General features: G+C 45.9%; 1 protein-coding gene across 1 annotated transcript in view; it reads right to left on the bottom strand.

Annotated features, from left to right (window-relative positions):
* The window catches only part of LOC138480573 (uncharacterized), an 878,042-nt gene that overhangs the window by 56,609 nt on the left and 807,794 nt on the right, over positions 1-13,639 (bottom strand). The window lies entirely within an intron of this gene.

The following is a 13,639-nucleotide window of genomic DNA, read 5'->3' on the forward strand; positions in this document are numbered from 1 at the left end:
ATGCATCAGCTCCTGGAAAGTTCTTGTAAAATAAAAGCACTCCTGCAATGAAATAAAGTGTTCCTGCTCACATCTCTATATGAGCCTGGTGCCAAAGGCCAGCCAGGGCCCCTGTGTTTATGGGTCCCAAAGGGACATAAGTGAGTCAAGTGACCAGTTGCCCCATCACTAGATGGTGTGGTTTTTGTGTTCTGGGGCCTGTAGCCATGACACATACTGGAACTCTATCATGTTACTACCGCCTTTGTTCCTCATGTATCCCATCACCAAAATGTAACTGTACTTATTTCTCCATGCATGTATGGATGCTCAGTTCATTCACTACTTCTAATGACATTGTCATCTGTAACTTTCTACTGTCATCAAAAGTGCTGAGATATTCCTGGTCAGGTGCGCTATATAAGTAAAATAAACAAGTAAACAAACGACTACAGAGTTTGGAATTGAGGGGAGCTGGGAGCCATTTAGCTTCTGCTTGTATTTGTATTTATTTTATTTGTATAGCGCACGCACCAGGCCCAGGGGCAACCGGGCGCATCACTTACAAGTTTACAAGTATAATACAGAATTTACAGGTATAATAATAGCAATGAGAGGACAAGCAGATTGTATATACATGTACAAATTAAGCAGAGAACCCAGAGCTAAATGTCCTGGGCGGCCAGCCAGGTTTTCGTAAGGTGTTTGAATCTCGGGAATGAGGGTTCTGCTCTAAGCTCATTAGGAAGCGTGTTCCAGAGTTTAGCTGCCAAGATAGGGAAGCTAGTTCCACCTGATCTTTGGAGATTGGAACGTGGAACCTCAAGGCAGTTTAAATTAGCCATTCTGCGGGGTCTAATGGAGTTGTCGAGGGCAAATCGGTTGGCCAGGTAGCAGGGAGCTTGGTTATGAAGGCATTTGTGGGTAAGAGCCAGGGTTTTCAGGGAGATACGGTGTGGGATTGAAAGCCAGCAAATATTACGTCTGGTGTTGGATATGTGTTGGCGTCTGGGAATGTTGTGGGCAGCTCTAATCGCATTGTTTTGGACGATTTGTAACTTGTTTAGGTTGCAGAAATTGGTGCCTAGGTACAGTGCATTGCAGTAATCAATCTTGGATAATATAAGAGTCCTAGCCAGGGTGACACAATTGGTTGCAGAGAGGAAAGGGCGACAGGCTGTAATAAGCTTGCAGGTATATGCCGCTGCGGAAGAGACTGAGTTAGTTTGTCTGGTCAGGGATAGGGTGAAGCCAATGTTGATCCCTAGGGTTTTTGTGTCCTTGGCGGTTGGGATAGTATTCCCATCGATGATGAAGGACTTAAACGCAGGGTCGAGTTTGGTAAGTTTTTGTGGCGAACCAAGAATAAGGAGCTCAATCTTTTCATCATTAAGACAGAGTCCGTGTTGTGCCATCCCCGCTTGGATGACCTGGTAGATGACATTGATAGCGAGGGAGTCAGCAGTGTAGTCACCTGAGATAGGGATTAGTATCTGGGTGTCGTCAGCGGAGTTGGTGTAAGTGACACCCAGATAGTCCAAGATATCGAAGAGAGGTTTGGTGAACACGTTATACAACGTGGGTGAAACAAGATCCTTGTGGCACGCCACAGGAGACAGGTGCAGGTGGGGCGGCTGCTAATGGAGAGAACATGCGCATTGATCTATTGTCTAAAAAGGAGCTAATCCAGGTTGTAGCTTTATCGGAGAAGTGTGCAGCTGATTTAAGGTGGTGGCAGAGAATTTCATGATTGACGAGATCAAAGGCCGCCGAGAGGTCCAAGAGGAGTAAGAGAGCAAGTTTGCCTTTGTCTTTTAGATCTTCAATCTGTGTTTTTAAATCTATGAGGGCAGTTTCAGTGCCGTGACGTGGCCGAAACCCAGATTGCCTAAGTCCCAAAAGTGTGTTAGATTCGAGGTAATCTTGAATTTGTAGATATGCTGCACGGTCAAGGATTTTTAGTAAAAACGGGACCGTGGTGATTGGCCTGTAGTTTGTGGGTATACTAGCGTCCAGGGTAGGTTTTTTCAATAAGGGGATGACCCACGCGTCCTTTAGATTTTCAGGTACAATCCCAAAGCTAAAGGAAGAGTTGATGAACGTAGTAATGAATGGCGTTAGGTCATGAGCCGCTTCCTTGATTATAGGTGCCGGGCAGAGGTCGCCTTGGCAATTGGACGGTTTAAGGCTGGTGATGATCTTTTCCACTTCGGAAGTGGAGAGAAGCTAAAAGGAGTCAGAGTCTGGGATAGAGTGGTTTAGGGTGGGGATAGGGTTGGGTTGTGGGTTGGATTGTAGGCTTGTTTGTCATTGATTTTAATTTGTAGTCTAAAAGAACCTGTTTAGCTTGACACCAACAGTCACCAGGAGCTACGTTTTGCTCCCAAGACCAACTGATGCCAAACAAATGCACCTGTGTGAATTTAACTCTGCATTTGGGGCAATCAATAAATAAACATTACAATGTCTCTATAAGAACATTAAAACATGCAAGGCCGTAGGGAATGGACAACATGATATGCATTGGCTGTTTAGTGCAAGGAGATGCATGAATTGACAAATGACATTAACCTAACAAGAAGGTGGAGGAATATCTTATGTTTGGTTGCTTGCTGATTGTTCGGTTTATATGTTGCATTTCCCCTTCTCCCTTTTCTTACATCATTTAGCTTTCTTATTCTACTTCATTTATATATATCTTGGTATACACACATTTTTAAATATATTTTTTTGCCTTACTCCTTATTTGCAGTTTCTAATACACAGACTCTTGATGTACAATACAAATTAATTTTAAGATCTTAAACAGCATAATTTAAAATGTGCTTTTAATTTAATAACATTGGTTTTGTCAAAAATGTATTGAAAGGTTGAATTATTTAACCATATCTATAAAAAATAAATATGCTTGCATCTTATGTCTAGTTCCGAGGCATTAGTTCCTGGTCACTTGCTAAAGCTGGATACCAAGGAGATGCTTCCAGCTTCTGCTCATCCAATATAACTTTGGTCCCTGGACTACAGTATCAATGAAAATGTTTATGAGTACATCATTTATCCACTTCACTCATGAGGTCATGGGTAATTACACAAAACAGCACCAAATGTGACAAGCACAAGTAACCACACTAAATGCATGGGGAAACATTTGAAGAAACAGCGTTTGCCTTATAACCTACCGGTCCAGGCAGCAAATAACTTGAGTCAAGTAAAAATATTTGCTCAGAATACTATGCTAGATGCATGGTATCCACGATTGACAAAATCATAATTAGATGTTCCATTTTCCATAAAATAGTGGATTGGTAATAGCGTTATGTAGTAGCACACTAATTAAAAACAAGAAAACGTTTCAGAAAGATGACAGACTCAAAGTTATTTCAACAAGTAGAACCAAAGCTCAAGTTTTGGAAAATAGCATGAGCCAAAAAATCAGGCAACAAGCAAGGAACAACGGAATGTTGGTTTAGATGTTAATGAGAAATCAGTGGTTCAATACATAACCTGGGACTTCCAACATGGTTTGTAGCACTGAGCTGTGCAGAATATGCTTCTGGGATTTTCCAAGATGCCCGCTGCCTAGGGTGGACTTACTCGTCCAAGCAGGAGTTTGACGGGATAAAAGCGCCTCCATAAAGTCCCCCGGAGAGTCCTCAATCGTGGAAGCGTGAAGGGGAGCTGCCTTGTCCGTGCCCGGAATCGGGAGATCCAGGCGGCGGATGCCAGAGTGCGGCGGTATCCAGTCTGCAGAGCCAGTCCCGCATCGGAGCGGCCATTCGGGATGAAAGCCCGGCAAAACTACGGGAGTGCACATGGTCCCCCGGAGCTGAGGGGTGAGAAGCTCCACGCTCAGGCCGCAGGGCGCACATCGCTACAAACAGGAGGGGACAGATAACCACCTGGGGGGATCCTTGTCCCCAGGCAACCGGAAAAAATCATCAGCAGCCTCCGGGGGGCTGGAGCCCCCCAGGCATAGGACAAGCGCAGGGAGCATAGGATCAGCCAGAGAAGAGCCGGCCCGGGCGAGCGCCCAACACAGCTTACACCTGAGCACCATTCGGAGGCGGGGGTACGAGAATGAGGCGTGCAGCCTCAGAGAATCATCAAACAGGCAAATAAACAACCAGGCAACCTCACGTAGGGAGCCGCCTGCAACAGGGAGAAGATAGGGGGGGGCCTGAAGACCAAGACGGGCTGGTAAATAGCATAATCAGCAGGGCAGAAGTTGTATACGGGGGAAATCATTAAAGCCCGACAGTGCGCAGACAAGCCCACAGGCGGTGGGAGGGGGGTGGGGGGGGACTTCTGGGCCGGGCACTATCGCCCTCCCCCGGCAAAAGTATCCCTTGGGAGAGCACGGGCGTGGGGATCCTGGCCTTTGCTGGGAGACGGGGGAAACAAAGGTGCGCCGCCTGTATCGAAACAATCACCCCGACAAATCCCGCTACCCCGCCTGGACCGACGCCCCCCTCCGACCCCCGCGGGGGACAACCAGATGCCAAGAACCAAGTCCAAAGGCGCCTCACACACAACCCGTGACGCACAGCTGGAGCACTGCTGGGGACGGTACCGGGCCAAAGAACCCCAGAGTGAGACAACAGGGGAGCAAGACCTTCAACGGCCCGCGGACACCCCTACGAAGATGGCTTTGAGCAAAGAAGATCTCAAAGAATGTCTCCAGGGATTGGAGACCCGGATGATGGAGGCCCTCCAGGACCATCTAAAGTCAATAAGGGAGGAGCTTCTAGCTTCCATTCAGGAAGTAAAAAAGGACATTACAGGTCTGGGAGAGAGGGTTGACACGGCAGAAGCGAGTCTCCCAGAAATCGCAGAAGATGCAAAACAGTCCACCGTGTTGCTGGAACAGATCGCAAGGGCCACGCACAATCTAGAACTTCAGGCAGAGGATCTAGAAAATAGATCCCAGAGATCTAATATACGAGTCAAGGGCCTACCCGAATCCATAGGCGACAAAGAACTGAAAGTGTCAATGCAGCTATGTTTCATTAGCCTCCTGGAGGAAGTCCAACCAGAAGACATACAGGTCGATAGAGTGCACAGAGTTGGCCCCCCTAGGAAGGAGTCAGGAGCCAGGCCCAGAGATGTGGCAATGACTTCCTACACGGTGAAGGAGGCAATCCTCCGGGCAGCAAGAAAAATCACAGCCGGTCACAATCAATGGATCCCAGGTCCAGCTGTACCAAGACTTGGCCCTTTCGACCTTACATAAAAGAAGATTAATGGCTCCGGTCACAAAGGTGCTAAGGTCTAAGGGGGTCATTTATAGGTGGACGTATCCCTTTGGCCTGCAGTTTACCTGGAAGGGCAAATAACACCGAATCACCACTTGCGAGGAAGGAGTCGCGCTCCTTCACCTGGAAGAGGAGGAACAGCTCCCGGACCCGATCCCTCCCTGCAGCCCCAGAGGCGGGAATCCAAAACAATGTGAATGGTCTTCGATCCCATCGAAAAAGCGGGGAGCAGAGGGGAAAGGGAGAAGCCAGCCACCAAAATAAACACGGTTGCTTGGGAGGTCCAGGTTATCTAGATCTGGGAAAAGTAGAGCGTGTCTCCGGGACAATGGAGCATCGACTATAATGATTATCTTAGGGAACAACACAACCCTCGGACGGAGCGAGGGGGGAGACCATTTTGGAATCAATGCAGGACAAAGAGGTCCTGGCGGAGAACAAGAGGGAGGAGATGTGATACCCAACACCCAGAAAAGGGCGCAGAGAAAGTTCCATTGAGCTTTGTTCTGGAGGGGTCTAGGGGGGTGGGAGGATTGGAAAGCCACACAGTTACTCAAGTCTAAGGACCGGCATGGATCAGTATAGACTGAGGGGAAGTGAATGTCGAGGGGGGAATAACAAAATGGAAGGCAAAGGACCACCTATGTAATTCAGATGGCTGAAATGAATATAGTCTCGCTCAATGTGCAAGTCCTCAATTCGCCAGTCAAGAGACTCAGACATGCAGGTTTCAATAGCGTTCTTGCAGGAAACACACCTCATCCCTGAGGACGAGGGAAGACTGAAGCACAGGGTGTTCCCCCCGCTAATACTTCCCTTCTGGGGGCAGGAAGACCAAAGGAGTTGCCATACTACTCGGGGCCAATCTGATCTTTAAAAAACGGGCAATGTATGAGGACCCGGAAGGAAGATACTTAATCTTAAAAGGGATGATACAAGACCAACTATACACACTAATTGCAATCTACGCCCCGAATGAGCGACAGGACTTATTCCTGAGAGAAGTACTGAAGACTCTGGGGGAGTGGTGTGAGGGCCAGACAATAATAGGTGTCGTTTTAACTGCGTCATAGACCCCGCCCTGGGCAAAACACTCCCACCCACAGCAGCAGACGCAAGAAACAGGCAGGCGTTGGGAAAACTCTTCAGGGACCTGGGAGTTATAGAAACATGGAGGTTCTTCGCCAACAGAGAGAGTTCACCCATTACTCAGCGGTCCACAAGGGGCATTCTAGAATCGACATGGTGCTGGTGTCCTCAACCCTGATCCCATGTATTACAAAAGTGGAAATAGAAGCCCAATATGTGTCGGACCACGCTCCAGTCCTGGTACAAATGGAGATGGCCCTTAGGTTCTGGTTCTTAGAGCCCACACGGAAGAGACGATCCAGAACTACTTTCAGGAGAATGATAATGGGGAGGCAAGCTGGGGAGAAGTCTGGGAAGCCGGGAAGGCTGTAATAAGGGGTGAATTTATCTCACAAACCTCAGCATATACAAGAGAAAGGGAACTCATCAAAAAAAGAGTCTGGAAGCAGCACTAAAGGCAGCAGAAACCCAACACAAAGCTAGGCAATCCCAAAAAGCACAGAGTGGTTAGGAGGGCAAGAGCCCAATTAGAGGCACATTTAGCGGAACGCACAGCGCAAGCATTAATAAACACCAAGCAGACATACTATGTCCATGGGAGCAAAGCAAACAGGTTTCTGGCAGCTAAACTTCGTAAACAAAACTCCCGCAATTACATAGTACAATTAAAAAACCCAAAAGGGGAGCTGTGCAGTTCAGAGAGGGACAAACTCGAGATAATGGAAAAATTCCATCAAGAGCTGTTAGAAAGGGAGCACCTAGACCTTCAGGCACAAAGGGAGTATATATGGAGGATCTCTCTCCCTCCGATCACACAGGAAGATAATGACGCTGTGCAGGCCCCCATAACACCACAAAAAATTAGCGATGCCATTACTGCGTTGCCCCGCAATAAAGCCCCGGGTCCAGATCGACTTGGAAGTGGATATTACAAAGCATTTCGCGCCCAACTGTTGAGCCCCCTAACACGTCTGTTTAACCATATAAGGGAGTGTGGAACAGTCACACCCGAATGTGAGATTCCACCACTATTCTAATACTAAAGCCCGGTAAAGACCCCACAGACTGCGCCCGTTATTGCCCGATTTCATTACTTAATAACAACGCTAAACTTTATGCAAAGGTTCTGGCAACCAGACTCGCTGAGGTCCTACCCAAAATAATCCATCCTGATCAGGCGGGGTTTATAAAAGGGAGACACACACAAGACAACATAAAACGGGCAGTGGATATACTGGACCTGGGGCGTAGGACAGAGCAAAGGTTCTCCATAGCAGCTCTAGATGCCAGGAGAGCATTTGACACCATAGACTGGAAATACCTGGAGCTGTTGCTGCAGAAGTTTGGATGTGACCCCAGATTTAGCAAAATGGTACTGGCTAATTTTCACCTTCCAAGCACAACATTTATGGTTAATGGGAGCCCCAAGGCCAAAATTTAAATAAACAGGGGGACCAGAAAGGGCTGCCCACTCTCGCCCTTAATCTTTGCTATGGCGATGGAGCCCATAGCCGAAATAATAAGACAAGATCCCGACATACAGGGGGTTAAATGTGGGTGGGGAGGGGGAGTACACACAAAATAGCACTGTATGCAGACAATATAATGCTATTCCTCAGGGATCCCGGGAACACACTCCCAAGAGCACTAGATACCCTACAAGAATTTGCTACGATCTCGGGCTTCAGTATTAACTTCTCTAAGTCTAAGGCGCTGAACATTACAGAGAGGGAGGAGGTGGCCACAGATCTGGGGTCTAGATACCCACTAATATGGGGAAAAGAGTCAAACTATCTGGGGATCCAATTGACGAAGAATCATAAAAATCTCTACTGGGCAAATATATCCCCATTGTTAAAACAAATGAGGGAGAACCTACACAGGTGATACGCTCAGGAGTTATCCTGGTTTGCACGTATTGCGGCTCTTAAAATGACCCTGTTACCACGCCTATTATACATAGTAAGCTCGCTCCCAATAGAGGTTCGCCCCAAAACATGCAAAGCACTGCAGGGTGATCTGACTTCCTTCATATGGCATAAGGGGAAAGCAAGGATACAACGAAACATTTTAACGAGATCACCACACCTGGGAGGCCTGGGGGTTCCGGATGTGGAAAGGTACACCCTGGCTGCACAACTAGCACCAATGTTGGCCTGGAGGAGAGCGGATGCATCACAAGGATGGGTGGGCATTGAACAGGGGGTGACCACGATCCCGCTGGGAGCCTTGCTGGTCTGCAGAGAGGCGACAGGGAGGCGGAGGGGCGCCTATTAGAAGCAACCAATATTTTGCTGAAAGGCTGGGACCGGGCACTGAAAAAACGAAACGTTACCCCAGGGATGGGCCCCTACACCCCAATGGCGCATAATCAAAGCTTTAAGCTGGGTCAACGACCCAGGTTCTGGAACAACTGGGGGCAGGAGCAAACACTGTACCTGAAGGACTTCTACCGGCAGGGAAACCCGCTGCTCTTTGAAGAGTGGAAACAGAAATTTGGTGTAGGAGAAACAGACATATACTTACATCCAGATTCGTCACTGGATAACGCATAGAGAAATCTAGAAAGCAGCCACAAGGGAACCGGTGGGTCTGGAGCCAACGCCACATGAGGGGGAGGAAGCGGGTGCTGTCTCCAGGCTATACAAGCTAGAGGATAAAGTTCAAATCAGTGATACCTTCCCATATATGGACAGTAGGGCAAAAGACATAGGTGAACTCATCACGGAGGAGGAATGGTCCCAAATATGGACAAGGGCAGGAAAAGTCTCCAAATGCACAGCGGTCAGAGAAACTGCACATAAGATTTGCTTTAGGTGGTACTTGACTCCCCACAGACTGCAAAACATGAACCCCAATTATCCCCCCACATGCTGGAGAAACTGCAGAGAAAACAGATTTATATCACATGTGGTGGTCATGCCCGAAGGAGACAGTGTATTGGAAGGAAATCTTGGGTCACATCAAGGGTATCACGGGGAAGCAGCTGCCAGCAACACCCAAAGCAATACTCCTGGGCACGACGGTGGAAGGCACATATGCGGCATCAGGAAACAATGCAACGCTTATCACCCATCTGTTGATGGCAGCAAAGATTACTCTGGCGCAGGCATGGAAAAACCCTGCAGGCCCAATAACAGCATGTTGGTGGGTAAAGATCTGGAACGTAATGGCCATGGAGAGGTTGGGGGCCCTGAGGGACGGCAAGTACCTGAAATTCCGAGCTATCTGGGACCCCTTCTTTGACCACGTCAGAGACAGGGAGGCATACTTCTTCAGGCCTAACCTGCTAAGAGCAAACCACAACTGAACTCGGACAAATCAAGCACAAGAACTATGGCGCTACACAGAGGTCCCCCACTCATAACATAACAATCCTAACTGATGGCAGAAGGACTGATCCATGTCTATGGGGAGCTAGGGGGCAGGGGGAACTAGCGGAGGGGTTATTGAATGGTTGCAGTTAAAGTTCAATTGCCTTCTGATGCAATATCAAAATGGCAATGTCTAAGGTTGATAGTTGGACGCATTGACCGACTCAGACCAGGAGTCATCGCTAGATGAGATAATATCCATATATGAAGGCCCCCCCGTCCCCATTTTTTTCCCTCCATCTAATTTATCTCCACCCAATCTAAAGAACTATAGAAGCTTGAGCCGCTCTATCCTTCCCATAGAGGGTGCTTAAAACAGTTAGAAACCTGATTAATTGCTAATATTAAATGAAACGTTTATGCTGAATAAAAGACCAACTGCTGTATCATTTATAGTGACAAACGAACTTGCTCACTCATGTGAGTTATTTATCCAGCTACGGTCAATGAATTGTGGACAATACCGGGCTAAGACAATGCAAAAAGTTGAAGTGAATAGTATTGCCACCTACAAAGACATCGGATGAATTCAGGATTTGGATAATACTTCGACAAGCATTGGCGGGGAAAGGTAATGGGGAAAGGAATGAATTGTAAGTGTGGCAAAGAGGAACTCTAAGTTAGAACCCATGGAAAGGGGCCATAGTAATTCCGTATGCACCCTCATCTGAGGTTTAAGTGATTTAAAACAGATTATGAACTGGGGTGGCTAAAGGAGGAGGGGGGGTCGATTATTGCTTACTGAATTTATGATGCAATGTGCTGTTCTGTTATTACTGTTTAATGAATTCATGAGGTATCTCATTTAACTGATTATCGCTGCTGGTCTTGGTTTTATATATTGGAAAATCTAATAAAAATATTTGTTTAAAAAAAAGAATATGCTTCTGGTGAACCAAATGTTTTTGGGGGGAAAAAGCCACAATCCAACGCCAAATGATCTTTGTGTCAATGCATCCAGGCATTCCTACCTCAGATTTCTTTCAATGTTGCATTTCACACCTAATCCAACTTGTCAGCCTTTAGGACTTGTAAAACACTATTTATGGAGGAAAGAATGTCAACTACGGAGGGTTCCTCAAATTTACATGTTTTTTTGATAGAAGGAGCTCCCCAGATTTGGTCAACAGAATGAGGAACGGATAATGCATGTTCTGAAACTAGTACATAACTTGTCAAATTTACAATGAAAAGGTGAATCCAGATTTATATAATAAGGTGTCAACTACCAAACAAATAAATGCAATGCATACTGGAAACATAAATGTAAAAGCAATCGGCTTTTTTTTTAAATTTATTTTTTAAATGTGTCATTTTTGTTTTCCAAGAAAACAGCATCCAAATAAATGACCAACTCTGAGTTACAAAAGCACTTAACAGTGCAAAACACACAAACTGGTTTGAACACAATCAGTAGACATGATTACTCGCCTGTCATTCTTCGACTGTGGAATTGAAATATGGATGTTCAATTTGTAGCTGACAATTAAATGGCAGTCTGTAGCGGCATTAATTCATATATAATCAAAGCAGACAAAAGTAAAATCTTTCAGAAGACATTTGAAATGAAAAATCTCATCAACCTGCTTAATTAGCTTAGGAGTGAAAACAATTTTCCCATCAGGAGTTTGGTACTTACAAGCCTAAAGAGAAGTTAATGGGAAAAGGCTTATATGGAACAAATGTCAACATAAAATGGTTTTTTTAGGAATATCCAGTAAGGGGAAAGAGTTTTAAAATCTGATCATATAGAAATTCTTGCTCACAAACCCATACATCACCAAACATTGTAAATAATATTATGCTTGATGATCACCAACTAGGAAAAGCAAACGAGCTTCAGTATTCCGGTTTATATGAAATCTAACAATAGACCTATAAAGACGATGTACTGTAGAAAAGGGACAGTACAAATGTAAAAATAAATGCAAATAACTGCTTTGTTACACAATAAACACATCCTAATTAGCCATCAAATGAGAACACGCAACAATAATGAAAATACATGTGTTTTCTATAATTGCATTCAGAACCAAAAATAAAAACATACAACAGCTAGCAAAAATCATACAATGCCCACGTTTCCAAAATTACTTATCCTCAATGATGAAAAAGCAAAAACAACTTATTCAAGATGAACTACAAAAATATAATCAAGATTCAATTAGTAACATGCACCTTTAGGTGAACAGATAAAAGAAAAAAGTGAAAATGGTCATGCATGATCTAGTTGCTGCAATTATTAAGGCACAAGCAGATTAACAGACGGTACAAAAATGAAGTCATTTAAATACTGAACAAAAGGACATTTTCAAAAAACATTAAGTTACACCCCTCATGTATGCATGTATAGATTTATCAAGCACAAAACCAGCTGGGAAGCTCTGGAGCATTGAACAAAGGGGATGCACACAGGGTGTTCCAAGGGGAATGGGCAGAGTGAGTAGGAGGACATACTGGGATGGGCAGAGGGAGTAGGAGAGGGATGCAGAGGGGACTCAAAAAGAGGAGAAATAGAGTTGGGTAGGACGTTTAAGCGATTGGGGTGATGTTCAATGAAGAGTAGGTTCGTGAAGTACTTCCTAAAGTGTAGGGCACAGGGGACCAGTCTCATCTGTGTTGGTAAGTTGTTCCAGCGACAGGGCGCCTGCATAGCAGGAAAACTCCAATTTCCTGCATTTTCCCCATCTTGCAGGCTCTTTGTTTCCAGCCTGACAATGTTTTGAGTTTGGGTGGTGCACTGGCCTCTGCAGATGGTAGGTTTCTCAGCCAAGTAGAGTGGTCTTTTGGTTAGGACTGCTTTTTAGGTGATCGGTGCAAGCAGTCTAACATAATGCGCGTTTGAAGTGGTAGAAAGTGCAGCTCTTTGAGGATGGGGATGTAGTTGAATATTCTTATTCCTGCAAGGATGCATACTGCAGTGCACTGGACGGCTTTTAAAAGGGCCAGGGTGGCATCTGGAACTTCAGTAAGTAGAGCATTTCTAACATGCAGGTGAGAGACAACCAGGGCTTGGACAACTGTTCTGAAACTCGACTTTGCAGAGGAGCACTCGCTGGTACCATTCTACTGTGGTCACCTTCTGAATGTGCATTTTTAAGGAGAAGTTAGTCAATCAAGTCAAGAGATTTTATAATGGGTGAGAGATGAAGCATGAATCAGACAAGTTCATGTCAGACAATTCTGGACTTCGGCATGCTTGGTGGGCTTTCCTAGGAGAATTAATTTGGCCTTCGTATGGTTGAAACTCACAGACATTTGACATCCTGCCATGGATGAGGTTCACACAGTGCATGAGTCAATGGTTGACGTTGATGAAAATAATCTCATCTGCATATTGGTGTATCTTGATGTCTGTGTTGGGAAGGTGTTGCACGACAGGACGGCAGCTGCTTCCGGATCCCGAACTTGGGGGCGGCTCTGAGGGAGGATCACATGGGGGCAGGTGACCCTCCAGGGGGGTGGGGGAATCACATGACATTGTTGGAGAAAGTCACATAACCCCATTCCCTTTTAGGGTTGACCCTTCCCTTCCCCATGCTCTAAGGGCCTACTGTGACACTCTTCCCCCAACCACTTTGCAGATCTACTTCAGGCATTCCCCAATATTATATAAGAAGCAATATGCCAGTAACTGAGACAAGGAAGAGACAGGGAGCAGTGATGATCAATCCCAATGGTCAGTCACCAACCGAGACGAGAAATGGACAGTGCAGTAAAGATGGATAAGACCATTGAACCAGCACAATGGTCTATTAATTGGAAGTTGTTCAATCATGCCTGGAGATTTAAACATGCCACACCTGACAACCAGAAAAGGGAAGTGCAGAGGCTCTATGGTGTTGCAGCCGCAGCTGACAACGATCCGAATGCTGCTGTACGAAGCCCGCCGTTTGAGACCACAGGACCAACACGCAGCAAAGCTGGATAAGGCAAAGGCGCACA

This window comes from Ambystoma mexicanum, chromosome 5p (assembly GCF_040938575.1).
Source record: "Ambystoma mexicanum isolate Mex_15411 chromosome 5p, UKY_AmexF1_1, whole genome shotgun sequence".
Lineage (NCBI taxonomy): Eukaryota > Metazoa > Chordata > Amphibia > Caudata > Ambystomatidae > Ambystoma > Ambystoma mexicanum.